The 14,962-nt window shown below is 35.8% G+C and overlaps 1 protein-coding gene across 4 annotated transcripts in view; it reads right to left on the minus strand.

Annotated features, from left to right (window-relative positions):
* Positions 1–14,962, minus strand: part of EFNA5 (ephrin A5) — a 352,273-nt gene that overhangs the window by 139,598 nt on the left and 197,713 nt on the right. Inside the window, exon 1 of one of the 4 annotated variants that reach the window (XM_069088131.1) lies at positions 6,655–6,743. The exons of the other annotated variants lie outside the window; for them this stretch is intronic. The gene's annotated coding sequence lies outside the window, so the exon portion shown is untranslated. Of the gene's footprint in view, positions 1–6,654; positions 6,744–14,962 lie in introns of those variants that run through there. 4 annotated transcript variants of the gene reach the window in all.

A 14,962-nucleotide genomic window follows, 5' to 3' on the forward strand; every position in this document is an offset into this window, starting at 1 on the left:
TTAGACAAACATTGATGAAAATACAGAAGAATAAAAAACCTATAAAAACAAATATGGAGATTTGGCAACTGATTAGATGTTAGGACAAAAAGAGAGGAGGTAAAGGAGGATATGCAATTAAAGTTAGTTCCAATGCTGTGAAGTCTGAGGGACTATGAGACTGGCACTGTATTAATTCATTCAACAGTCATTTATTAAATGCTCAAGCATGAAGGCAGTCTTTGTCATCTGAGAGCTCATATCCCACAAAGGGACAACAACAGGCACAGAGAAGTCAATACAAAACATTCTACCTGGGTAGATGTGTGGAAAAACTAGAAGGAAAGGTGAGAAAGGAGTATGTTCCAGCCATGGGGGTGCTTGTGCAGAGGCAAAGAGATAAGAGAAGGAATTTCATTCCTTATGAAAAAGGAAATTTGGGAAGGAGGAGTGGCTATTACTGGAAAGGCAATGAATTCTCTTTATGACACACTGATCTGAGGGAAAAGAAAAATGATGTTCTCTTATAGCTGTAAGCAGCTAGACATACAGAGTAGAACCTGTGAGAGATCAATCTATAGTAAATATATGTCAACAAAAACAACCCTCTCTTCCTTTTATTCAGCATTTGTATATGTAGTCAACAAACATTGGTGCTTCCTTTGGGTATTCTCAGAATTTATCCAAAAACCTATTTATATTTAACCTCTGGCCAAAATATAAAATATTCTATCCTCTGATCCTATAAAGGCTAATAATGAAATTAATAATGAAAGAAGATACTGGTAATAAAAAAGAAAAAGTAATACCTGTCTTTCCTTCTGTGTTGCTCTTGCTATTACTCACTACCAGGAACAGTTTACTGTGTATTGTACTTAGTAAAGCCTTTTTCATGTTAGGGTCATAAGCATGGAGTTTCTAGAGACTGCTAATTGTCTTATAGGAAAAATGACTCACCAACACTATCCCATCTCTTCAAAAGTTTTTATACAGACTAGAACTGGTTTTTTTGTTATTGTTTGTTTGTTTTTTAAAGCAATTAGGGTTAAGTAACTCGCTCAAGGTTACATGGCCAGTTATTTCTGGGTGTGGTGCTAAGTAGCAGAGCCCAGATTTGATCCCAGGTCATCCTGACTCTGGGGCCAGTGCTCTTATTCACTGCTCCAACTGGCCACCCCTAAATAATTGGGGTTAAGTAACTTGCTCAAGGTTACACAGCCAGGTGTTTCTGGGTGGGTGCTAAGTGTCTGAGCCTGGATTTGATCCCAGGTCATCCCGACTCTGGGGCCAGTACTCTTACTGTACTACCCGGCCGCCCCTTAGAACTGGTTTTAATATAATAACTCAATGGAAATTTAGTATCTAAGGAAACTTTAAATGTTCCTAGTGATATTACCTTCTTAAAAGAACATAATTTAAAAAAAAATTATTTGCTGTTTAATAATTGAGCCCCTTGGTGAAAAATACCTCAGGGGATAAACATGAAAATATAAAAGTTAAATGGACATGTATTGTAAAAGAAAGACCATTTCTTTTTGGCTATTGAGAAACAGTCCATAAATACTTGAGCTTAAGGTAAATGGAATTAAATTTCACAAAACTTGAAAGCACATTTATAATAGTTGTAATGGTAAAGTAATTTTGAATTTGAAGATCCCTTTGTGTTGGCAAAAGTAGCAGGTACTTAACACTTAGTAACTGATCAAGCCTCTGATTGGGCGAACAGAAGGTATGAACTCCTGCCCCTTGTTACTGACATAATAGGAAATTGGCTGAAGGAAGTGAAGTAGGTAAGACTGTGTATATAAGAGAAGCCCCAGAGAGGCACAGTCAGAATTTCCTTGAGACCAAGATCTGGTGGCAGAACATCTACAGAAGAATGGAGAACTGAGTCCTGAAAACTGGTGGTGGAGCTTCTTCTGAACAGGAGCCCAGGGCCTGGAGCCAGGAGCTCAGAGCCCAGAGCCCAGGTGACTGAAGCATGGCTGGGATACTGAGACTTTGTTTGCAGCTTGGTTGAGCCTTGAATTCCTTGGAGCAGAAATGGTGAAGGAGCTGACATGGACCAAACCCTGTGAAGCCAGTGTGGAGCAGGACCTCCCCAGAGAGCTGGTTAAGGAATTGGGAGCTGTCGGCCATTGAACCTAGGTAGAATTGGGGACCATGGAAGGGGATCCAGGGAATCTGAGAACAGGCCCCAAGTCAAGATGAAGAAAAGACCTCTCCTTGGGTACTAAGTAATTATAGAATTATAGTTTACTAGTGACCTAAGGGATGGAGGATTTTGTGTATGATACTTAATAAGACTTTACTGAATAAGTGACTGATTGTACTTTGACTATTGTTACTGATTAGTGACTGATTGAGTTAATCAAGACTTTGCCCCAAGAGTGGAAGACTTTGAGACTACTGATAAGTGACTAATTGAGTTAATCAAGATTTTGCCCCAAGAGTGGAAGACTTTGACTGTGTACTTTGATACTACTGATAAGTGACTGATTGAATTAACTTAAGAGTGACTGTTTTACTTTGAGACTATGTTGTGAATATTATATTGTGATTTTCTGTGATAAGTTGAATTATGGTGAATGCTGTATTTTGAATTATGCTGTACCTTGATTTTCCATGGATGTTTTGCTTTTGTTATGGAATACAGTGATTACTATATTGAGTAATCAGAACCTTAAAAAAAAGCTGTTCACAGTAGCAGTTCTTCTGGAAAGCTTCTGTGCATGGCATTACAATAGTGTTAAAGCTATTTTCTATTTTTAATAGCTTGAGTGGAAAAATGTTTCCTACTTATGTAATGGAATTTTTACTATATAGTCAACAACATCTGTCAGGCCATCAAGCAAAACACAATGAAGCCTCACAAGAAAAATGTAGGTTCTGGTTCAACTTAAAAGGAAAAAATATAAGGTTTGAATTCTTCATACTGAGTGCTTACCAGACAGACCCAATATGAGTTTATACAATAGTTTTTAAAATAGAAATAAAACAATACCCTTCCCATATCTCCATTGATTACTGACTTCCAAATTTAGTGTTTCTTTTTTGCAAATGAATAGAACCATTTTTCATAAAATTAAAAATATTGCATACTTACAGTAAGCAATTCTTTGACAGCCCAGTCTGGTCTTCAAAACTCCATGAAAGCCATGTCAGCTACACTTTCATTAAAATATTTTATTCTCTTCCTAGGAACTGTATTACATTTTTAGAAAATTCAATGAAAAGGAAAGTAACATTTTATATAAACTTATTCCATAGCTCTTGAATGTGAGCCTGACAAGAAGTTAATGGATTAAAGCTTTGATCTCAGCTGTTAAGGCCAGTCAGAGTCTTCCTCCTGGAGATTCTGTCACTCTATGCTGCTCCCTTAGGTAGGAAGCAACTAATCTTTTCTGTCATTATATACCTCAGAGGTTGACGAAATAAAGAATAAAGAAACTACTGGTGAGCATGTCTACAAACATATGGCTAACATCATAGAAACAATCAGTTTTAGCTTCATTTGTGACATGATAATTAAGGAAAATGACAACAGAATCAAAGCAGTGTTAAACCAACTTAGACAAATGACAGTAATTTTTAAAGAAGTATTATCTACATATGTTACAGAAATTTTGAGAATGAGGAAACTCAACATAAAAATTCTCACTAACATGAACAAAAAATGTTATTTATAAAACTGAGAGTTGTACAATTTTCAGAGCCTATTTTGACCAGGATACAACCCTGATCACATGAAGAAACAGTACACTAATATTTACTGTTGTTAATGCATTTGACTAGGCTCATAGATACATTCAGTTTTGTTTAAGTGCATTTTTTCACACTTGATGGCTTCTTTTTAATTTTTTCAAGAATATTATAGAAATATTTGTAGAGAGATTGGTTTTCCTACTGTGCACTTAGTACTATCATAAATAACAGTATTCAACGGCCATGCAGGCTTGTAACATACCACTTCTAGAAGAGGAAAAATTAGTTTGGATTAATATGATTTCACTTCTTAAAGCAGTTTTCAACTACAGGGTCTATTTTACATATTGAACAATATTTTTTTTTACCTACTTTGACTTTGTTACTTTGAATGATCCATCCTTTCACAAAGATGAGTACTCTCTCCATCAATACAGATCATAATCTTTCATAGTCCCCGTGGAGGGTTATGGCCTATATATACACATACATATATACACATATAATACATATATTTACATATATAATACACACATTAATATATACACATACATATATGTACATGTGTATACACACATATGTGTATATGCATATATATACATAAGATTTAGAGTTGGAAGGGACCTTAGATATCATATGATCCAACATCCTTATTGTAACAGAGTGAAAACTAAGCCATGGATGGGTTATCTGACTTTTTCAACAAAGGTCACACAGATATTATCTGAGACACAATTGAAAACCAGTTCCTATGCTCTCAAAATTCATAGTTCCTTCCCAAATACCATTATGACATCTTTTGACCGAAAGACAAAAATTAGTGTTTATGCCAGTTTTATCTATTATTATGAATTTTGATATTTCATATTTAGTGAATGGTACAAATGACTTAAGAAATAATATTATTATCTTTAAAAATAATGAGGCAACTTTCCCCTATTTTGTCTTCTCTTCTGAACATTTTAAAATTGTCATGGAATTTCATTGTCAGATTACTATACCTAAGAGACAGCAGAAGCACAGTGCACAATGTGCTTGAAGCCCTGATTTCAAATCTAGAGTCACAACCTGTCTGAGGCTAAATTTTCTCAACAATAAAACAGTGTGGCAAAGAATTGGAAACTAAGGAGGTGCCCGTCAATTGGGGAATGGCTGAACAAGTTGTGGTATATTCATGTTATGGAATACTATTGTGCTATAAGAAACGAGGAGCAGATGGACTTCATATTTACCTGGAGAAGCTTATACGAACTGATCCTGAGTGAGAAGAGTAGAACCAGGAGAAATTTGTACACAATTACAGATACAACGTATGTGTGATGACCAGCTTTGATAGACTGGACTCTTCTCAGCAATGTAGTGATATAAGTCAATCCCAAAAAGACTCATGATGGAGAGAAATGTGTGTATCCAGAGAAAGAACTAGAAAGAACTGAGTTTATATCCAGATGGATGCAAAATATCTGATATTTTTCCTTTTCTTGTTTGGTTTTATGTCCTCTTTACCATTTTTCATTCCATCTGATACAATCCATCTTTATAACCGGACTAATGTATAATGTGAAAGTATTTACAGATCCTATACTTGACTTTATGCCGCCATGGGGGGGAGGGAAGGGAGGGGGACAAAATGTGAAACTCAAGGAATTGTGGAATTGAATCTTGTAAACTAAAAGTAAACAAATTTTTAAAAAATTAAAAAAATAAAAAACAATAAAACATTGACAATAATAATACCAATCAAACAGGTGCTGAGTATCTGAGCCCAGGATTCGATCTCTAGGTCATCCCGACACTGGAGCTGGTGCTCTTACTCGCTAAGCCACCTAGCCGCCCCTGCACGTCCAAGTCTTTATGACTCCATTTGGGATTTTCCTGGCAAAGATACTGGAGTGCTTTGCCATTTCCTTCTCCAGCTCATTTTACAGATGAGGAAACTGAGGCAAACAAGGTTGAGTGACTTGTCCAGGGGAACACAGCTAGCATGCGTCTGAGGCCAAATTTGAACTCAGATCTTCCTAAGTCCAGGCCCAACACTTTATCTGCTGTGCTGCCTATAGGGCTCTCCTATTTCTTTCCATTATATTTTCCTACACAAAGAAGGTATTAAAGTTAAGGGAAGCAATAACAAGGTGATCTTCCTCTTATATCCACTGTTTATTTCCTAGTCTTTCTTTAAGGTATAGCAAATGCAAAATTCCAAGTTTCATGCAGAGAATCTAAAATTAGCCAAATGTTGATGTTTGAACCTAGCAAGCTACCTTCTTCCTATTACAAGTAGTCTAACTGCCATTACATTCGTGTAAATTCTTTCTTATTTTAGAGAAAATATTTTGTGAATAATTCTAGATAAAATTTGACCCTATAAGAGGATTTCTGTTGTTTATCTAAAAAGCCAGCAGCTAGAATTTCAGTAAACTATTACCATAGAAAAGTTTAAATGTTATTTTTATAAAATTTGTCCAAAAATTATATCCAAAGCACTCATCAGGGATTTTTACTGAGTTACCATTATCTTTACTTGGCCAGCCAGACAGTATATATAACACAAAATGTCACAAGTTCATGATTTAAAAAAAGATAGCACATATTCTCTGAGAATCTGAAATCTAATAATCTCCTACTAAGCACAAGCTATATATTTCACATTTCACTTAATTCAGATTTATACATGTTTATCTACCATAGTTGCTGAAACTATACTAGGATGATTCAGTAGGAGACCTCTCCTTTTGAGAGTCTGTCTGGATTGTCCAAACAAATCTAACTTAAATTTTCTATCAACCCAAACATCGCTGAAGAATAGTTGAGTCCTTTCTCATTCCCTTGGGCTGATATGGTACGAGGAAGATTTTGCATAGCAATTAGATAACAGTGAAAGAGAAGGATGAAATGAGAAAATAGGCTTCATGATCATAGCATTAGACAGATATATTAGAGGAGGAAAAGGCTCTTTAAAATGACCCTTACCTTGGCCTAGAACAGATTCAGAACCGTCTCAGATTTCTTGGCAATCTCCAAATTTTTCTTCAGGTGACAGACACATCTGTAGTGATACCTAATCTTTCCTGTGGAAGACTTACTCTCCCACCCACAATCCTTGTGCTCCTACTTAAAAAACTAAGGCAGCTATGTTTTGATGAAAAGGTTGTCAATTTTTGCTAAAAGAGTCAGTAAGTATTTTACATGAGAAGTCTGTTAAGTAATGTTCTAGTCTACTGAGCCAAGAACTGCAAGTCCCTGACTAGCTCTCAGGGAATAACCTGTACAAGAAGAAACCTGACTCTACATTTAGTCACAGAATCGGCATGGCAGAACCTTTGGCTTGCCCTCTCATCATTGAAACATTATTTCCCCCTCTGAGATAGAAGAGTTTTAGAAAAAGAATAGGCAGACCCTTCACACAGTAGAAAAATGCATGCCTCCCAATAGCAAGGAATTCCCCATTCAGAATCTTGAGTTTACACAAAAATCTGGAATGGAATGTGCCCTTCCTGCTTTGTTTAGCTTAATGACTATCTTTATCCTGACCAGCATTTAAGATGATTCAAAACAAGGAACTATTGTTTCTCACCCTGGTGAACATGAATTACTACAACTTGGTACTGCTGTTTGGATCTAATTGCCGTGGGTGGAAATAAAAATAACAAGACAATTATATAAGCAAAACACAAGACTAAAAGAATTGTGATATTAAAATACATCCTTTTTCAAACAGGAAGTAAGTAACTTGAGGGCAGGAAATGTTTGTTCCCTCACATCCTGGTATAACTTTTGTGTAGTAGGTTCTCAATAAATATTTGTGTAGTTGAACCACTCCTAGAAGATAAATGGCTCCAGGCATGGAATATTAATGATAAAGTATCAGTCATGGAAACGATAAGTCTATTCAGATACATGAGTTCCTATAAAATTATCTAGTGTGGTAAAAATTTAGGTGGAAGATGTGTGGATAAAATTGTTTTTTTGTTTTTTTGCTTTTTGGAGGGGGGAAGGTAGAGCAATTGGGGTTAAGTGACTTGCCTAAGGTCACATGGCTAGTTTTGTGTTAAGTGTCTGAGGTTGGATTTGAACTCAGGTCCTCCTGATTCCAGGGCTGGTGCTCTATTCACTGCGCCATTCAGCTGCCACCCTGACAAATTATTTTTAACAAAACATTGTCAAACATAGTACAGAGCTGGCAACAGACTGCCTATCATCAGAGGACCAGCTTGAGTGTGGCCCATCACAAGTTGGCCACAAGTTGATTACTTTTTTAAATACAATTGGCAAAGATCAGTGCATAGACTATGCACACATTGACAAAATACTAGGTTTTTGTAAGTATGGTACAAAATGAAACAGAAGAGACACAGGGAAAGTACTCCTTTCCCCCTGTGCTTGATGGTTCATTGTGCTCCACATAAGAAAAAGTAACAGAGCTTTGAATTCCAAATTTCACATGAATAACCATGAGAGGTAACATAGCCTTTTCCTATCCTTTTATTTTGAGTTCATAAAGAATTGCTGATTTCACACCTGAAAAGATTCTAGAGGTCACCTAGCCCAACCTCCTTATTTCAAGGAGAAAGAAATTGAGGCCCAAAGAGGTTAAAAGCCTTACCCAAGGTCACAAGAGTGAAAAGGGACAAAGGTAGTAATTGATCCCAGGTCCACTGAGTCCATGTCCTTAGCTCTTTTCATCAAATCACATAGCTTCCACCACCACTGTAATACTATATATATACTACTTTAGACTGCTGTTCTGTCCTATCAGATATCACATCTGGTACTCTGGTAACAAATTAATGATGTAGGGCTATTGTCTAGGGTAAAAATTGTGGAAACTCTGTGAAGAACATTACAAGATGTCTATTTTTATGAAGTTTTCTTCCTCTCAGTGGTTTATCCTGTAACACCTATGATTATGAGTAATGTTTCTTCTGAGACTTCCACTGAAACCTAAATTTATTCTACTGAGTAACAACAGCCTCATAACCCATTATAATCCTCTAAACAAATGGAACAACAATTTATAACTTTCACACTGATCCAAGACTCCCCATAGCTAAACTCATCCATATCTGGAACTATTCTTGCCCACTGCAAAGGGGAGGTCACAGTGACACTCCTTTTTTATATCTTGAAAACTTAGCACAAACAAACCACAAGTAGTCAAAAATCCTGGCTAGTCATACAATTCTATGGAAGTAAAACAGAGGAGTCAAGGATAATTACAAAGGGAGAGGGAATAGGAGAATCAAGGGAAGAAATTATTTCAGAGGGAGTCAAGTGCAAAGGAAAAAGAAAAATATTCTCTAATGCTATATGATAAGACTTTCTTTAACCCAGGGAGTATCATTTCCCAATTTCCCCTTTAATCAGCTACCCTCTATCTCCACCTACTCTCTGAATTACCAAACAGCTACAATTAGTTTATATTAAAAAGCCAAACACATCTAGAGGCAACAGCTGGAATTCAGCAGTTGTTGTCAATCTACCATAATTACTTATTATTATAAGTTATTTGTGCTTTTGGTATTCAATGTAACTCTTTCATATACACAGCCTTGGCAAGCATGACTTTTCTGTGTTCAAACAGTGGCCAAAGAATTTTCACGTTATAACACTAGAACATGTATTTTTCTGAAATGAGGAGACATTAACAGTAGATGAAACATCAAAATACTTCAACAGACATACACACTGAACCAGGTTTCTACTGGCAGAATTTCTAGACCTGATGTATGCTGGCTACTAGCCAAACCAAAATGAAACTTTGTTGCTTTTAATTAAAGTTACAGTAACGAAAGCTGCCATTTCCCCTAAACAATTTGTTTCCCTACCTCAGTAAGACATTTTCTCTTCACTCCTTTATTTCAAGAATAAATAAAATCAGAATGGAAAGGCCAAAGGAAGAAAAATTACCAACATCAATGCATTGGGTACAAATCATCAAGGTAAACATGACTGTGAAGAAAGCAGCACCACCTGGCATGTTTGACAGAGCTCAAAAGGAAAAAGCCCAAGAGGTCAGTGTCTCAATTCTGAAGCATTCTGTAGCCATTCCAGTAAGAATAATTTGCCTGGTGAATCATAGTAATCAATAGCTCAAAGGCAGCTGTTATTTGGCACTGAGAGCACTCAGACTGGAGCTTCATTTGTCATCCAAATGACATTCTCAAATGGTGTCTCTTGTGTCCCTAAAATGCTGCTATAAAAGATATTTTTATCTAACGATAATTAATATTTTATCTAAAAGACATGGTTCATAGTTTAAAATAAGATAAATGCAACAAAATTATCACTGATGACAAACAATATATGTAGCTGGCTTTCTTATCTGTATATCCCCAGACTACTCTTGAAATTGTCTAAAAAACTCTAAACACCTGATTATGTTTAATTTGAATCATTTAATTAATTGAATTGAATTATTGGAACTTTCTTTTAAATAATTTCAGTTTGAAGAGATTCAATGGTCATCCATATCAACCCATACTTGAAAAAGAAACCTCTCTACAACATGCTAGAATATAATCATCTAGCCCTGGTCTAAAGTCTAAAGTCCTGAAAAACATCATCTCCTGAGAGAGTCCATTATACTTTTGGACAATTATACTGGTAAAGAAGTTATTTCTTTATATCAAACCTAACCTCCACTGGGCCCTTACAGCTACTAGATAGTCCATCTACATGTCTCTTATCAGAGCTTACTGTTTCCCATTCTCCACAACTGCTCTTCCAAACCTTTTCATCCTTTTTCAAATTTCTTCCTTCTCCCACCCTCTCGGCTGAGAACCTTGCCTCACATTTTACAGAAAACAATGAAGTCAATGGCCATGAGCTCCCTCTTCTTGTGTCATCATCCTCTGATAGCATCCAGATACTTTCAGCCACTATCTTCTCTTTCACTGTTGCCTCTCATAAAAAAAGTGGCCTTACTCCTTACCAAGGCTAACACCATCTGCAGATGTAAAAGTGATCTCATGCCATCTTTTATTGTCTTGTCTGCTGAAGCCTTCCCTGTTGTCTATGAACATGGTCATGTCACCCCAATCCACTGTTGTCTATGAACATGGTCTCATGTCACCCCAATCCACAAATATCCTTCACTTGGTCACTATGATCCTGTATTCTTACTGCTCTTTGGGGCCTTCTACAATAGATGCCTTCACTTTCCCTCCCTCTCTCTTCTTTCAATCTGGATTTCGGCCTCATCTTTCCATGGAAACTACTCTCTCCAAAGTTATTAATGATGTTTGAATTGTTAAATGCAATAGTCTTTTCTCAGTCTTCATTCTTGACCTCTTTGACACTTTTAATCACTCTCATCTCAATATTCTTTTCTCTCTAGGTTTTCAACATTCTCAACATAAATTAAATAAAAACATATAAAATGTCAAAAATAAATGGAAGGATGGTTTTCATGTTCTTCTCTGAGAAAATTAAAGAATTAGGTAAATGTCTCATCACATATCCAAATAACAAAAAATAGCATTTCATTGGATGTTCACTCATTCCATTCTTCTTATAATGTTTATGATAAGCATAAGACCACAATGGAGACTATTTCAGTTAATAATTCACCACTGGTCTTTGTAAAGGATGAAGCAGTAGTGTAATTCTAAAAAAGAATTAGACAAGATTTTCCAGACTAAGTAATGTGTTCTCTCTCCATTTCATTTCTCTGATATATCTTACTATATCTATCCAAAAGCTATTGCTGTGAATTTCACAGAATATGATTAATAATGCTTTAGGTCTTGATGTAATTATGATAATGCTGTCTCCAAATGTGAGCATTTGGAGAATCTCACCAACCAAGTAAAATGGGTAGAATATCTTTTATGATGCTAGCAAATACCTTAGTGGTCATGGCTACTCATTTCATACTTTTTTGGTGTCAGGAGTCACTGTATTATTAAAGAAAGTTATCTGAATAATTACATGTCATAATAGCTTCTAATTATATGCTGTTTAAAGGTTGTTGCAAGGCACTTTACATACATTAGCTCATTTCATCCTTCCATATGCTCACTTTCACACAGATTGGGTATAAAAATTTACCTAATTATGTTGAGAATATCAACAGGATGTGGTTCAGTTACTAAAGTGCTATGTCAGCTAGGCCACTGGACAATGATCATGCTTTAAGAGTAGCAATAATTAATGTTTTTAAACAATCTAATAACTATATAGTTTTCATCATCTCTACCCACTTTCCAGTACCACAGAAAATGGAAAGGGATCACAAAGGATGAAGGTTCAGTTTAGATTTTTAGCTATTTTATGTGTTATCCTAGGCAAAAACCTTACCACATGTGTAAAAGTATTACAGAGACAAGGCTCTCATTTAGTTAGGCTGGTCCTCTGGGAGCAGACACTGTGTCTGTTACTTGGCTATATGAAAAGCCTTGGTTGAACTTGCTAGATCTTAGGATTTCCTGATATGCCTTTTAAGAAGAATGTATTATTCTAATGTCATTATGAAGCATCAGAGTAGGACTTTAGTAAAGACTGTACAAATCTCTTACAGTTTATATCAGCCTCACATTTATTAAGGTCAGCTTCAATAAATCAAATTGCCCTAGAAAAAAATTCCTGGACATGGTTTTCAATATTAATTCAATGAATTTTGATTGAAAATCTGAAACTGAATAATATCCATGTAACATAATTATTTCCTGAATTAACTGTGCCCTGAATATTTTAGAGCATATATAGTAGATTATATGTGAGACTTCACATATCATATGGGTTTATATTTATTTACAATTCCCTGAATCAGAATGAAAAATCATTTTTACAAACAGCTGGGGAATAATAAGCATCTTACAGTTTTATGTGTGGGGGGGTGGGATTTTAAAGAGAATTGGAATCTCATTTTAACCCTTTAAACATTTGGTTTAAAAAAAACATATAAATTCATACCATGAAGTAGAAGACTGATCACAAGACAATGATTTGGGATATGTAAATAATACAAATATACACAATTATAGAATTATTTATGATGCCTAAATACAATTACTGTTTATGCATTCATTTCATTCAAAAGTAGTATGTAATCATAGCCAATATTCTCCATGTCTCACAACTTTTTAAAAATGCTTTATTTAAACATTTCTCAATTGCATTAATATTTTTTAATTATGAATTCCAAATCTCTCCCTCTAGTCCCATTCCAACCCCTTCAGAAAGCAAGTAATATATCGATCATACATGTGAAATCATATAAAACATAATTCCATACTAGTGTTACAAAAGAAAATGCATTGAAAAAAAATAAAGTGAAAAAAGTATGCTTCAATCTACACTCAGTGTATCAGTTCTCTCCAGAGATAAATAGCATTTTTCATCATGGATCCTTGGGAATTATCTTAGATAGTTGTCTTGATCAGAGTAGCTAAATCTTTCACAGTTAATTACTGTTATAATATTGCTTTTGGTGTGTACAATGTTCTCGTGCTTTTGATCACTTCACATTGCATCGGTGCATATAAGACTTTCCAGGTTCTTCTGAAACCATCTTGCTCGAACATTCCATCACAGTCACATACCACAACACAATCATTCCTCAACTGATGGGCATCCCCTCAATTTCTAATTTTTTGTCACCATAAAAAGAGCTGTTATAAATAATGCTTACATAAATAGGTCCTTTTCCTTTTTTTTTTATCTCGTTGGGATACAGATCTGGTAGTGATATTGCTTTGTCTAAGGGTATGCACAGTTTTGTAGCCTTTTGGGTGTCATTCCAAATTGTTCTTCAGAACGGTTGGACCAGTTCACAATTCCACAAATGGTGCATGGTTGTCCGTGTATTTCCACATCACCTCCAGTACTTATCCTTTTCCTTTTCTGTCATGTAAGCCAATCTGATAGGTGTGAGGTGGTACATTAGAGTTGTTTTAATTTGCACTTCTCTAATAATGATTTAGAGCATCATTATGTGACTATTGATAGCTGATATTCTGAAAATTGCTTGTTCATATTCTTTGCATGTCTCAAAACTTTTAAAAAAAAAAAAAGATACCTCCTCACCCCATACTTAAATACATTTTTTCTTCTCCTAAGGGAATATTTACCATCTCTTCATAAGAACTGTAAAAGGGCAAGAATTCCAAGATATCGTTGGACCATATATCAGCCCTGTCTTGCACTAAAGAAACTCCATTTGGGATGTTAGTTCTTAGTTATGAATTTGAAGCACTAAAATTTGAAATGTATATAGAAAAGTCCTTCTGGATGTATTTTCACAGTAAGATGGGCCAGAAGCATTCCTTAAGGAAGGCAGCTAATTATACCAACCTGCATTCTGTGAGGGTTGAGCAGTGTTCCCCTTCATCAAACATATAACAGAAACCAATCCTCTCACTTCACTGATCTAATTCCAGTTTTCAAACACTCTGGCTTGAAAGAGCAACTCACTATGCCAATCCACTTCCTAGTTTCCTCACCTTTCTCCTCCAATCCTTTCTCAAATGGAATAAAGCTAATTTATGGTCCTTTAATGTATTTTATCCCTCATGACTCACTGCAACTGCTAGCTGCTGCCTACACTGTACTGTGACTAGGGCGTCATCTCCAGCTACTAGCTAACTATAGTATTTTCATTTAGAGAAGTCTTCATTGAGTCACACTAGGAAACCAAATAGTTCCCTAACATTTTATGGGTACTCAGACATTTCTCCCATCTGATAAATAATGTTAAAAAAATTTTCTGACACTATGAAAGTTCAGTCATATTGCAAAGCACAGTTGTATCCTTTTTTTTCTTCTGTCTTTTGACAATGAACGGCCATTGCTGCTGAAAAACATGCACATGTGCTGATACGTACAAAGGAGAAGCACAAAGGAGAAATAGCCCATGTTCACTTTATACACTGTGAGTTCTAAATTCCTTTCCATCAAATACCAGTAGAAACACTTGATAAATGGGCCCTAAGAGAGCACTTCTTGTTGCCTTAAGATGAAATGACTTGCAGGCATATGACACTCCATCAATACCGAAAGCTGGCAGATTGAAAGGCGGGAAGGATGATCACTGATAGCATGCATCTGCTTACTAATAGCAAAAGCGCTCCAATCCTTTTCTCATTCATCGCCTACAGAAATTACTCCATAGAGAGACTCTCCATCAACAGATGGTCCCAGGCTAAGGTGTAATCAGGAGCAGCTTGCTAAATTTACCCAAAACAAATAGAATTACAGGCTTTTGCCCAAGTCTGAAATTGAACTGAGAACTTGGGTGGTAGGTAATGGAAGATAACTCAAAATGTATCACAGTGTGTTG

The sequence above is a fragment of the Petaurus breviceps genome, unplaced genomic scaffold (assembly GCF_028583685.1).
Source record: "Petaurus breviceps papuanus isolate PSGF00001 unplaced genomic scaffold, PetGlider_PUasm1.0 184, whole genome shotgun sequence".
Classification (NCBI taxonomy): domain Eukaryota; kingdom Metazoa; phylum Chordata; class Mammalia; order Diprotodontia; family Petauridae; genus Petaurus; species Petaurus breviceps.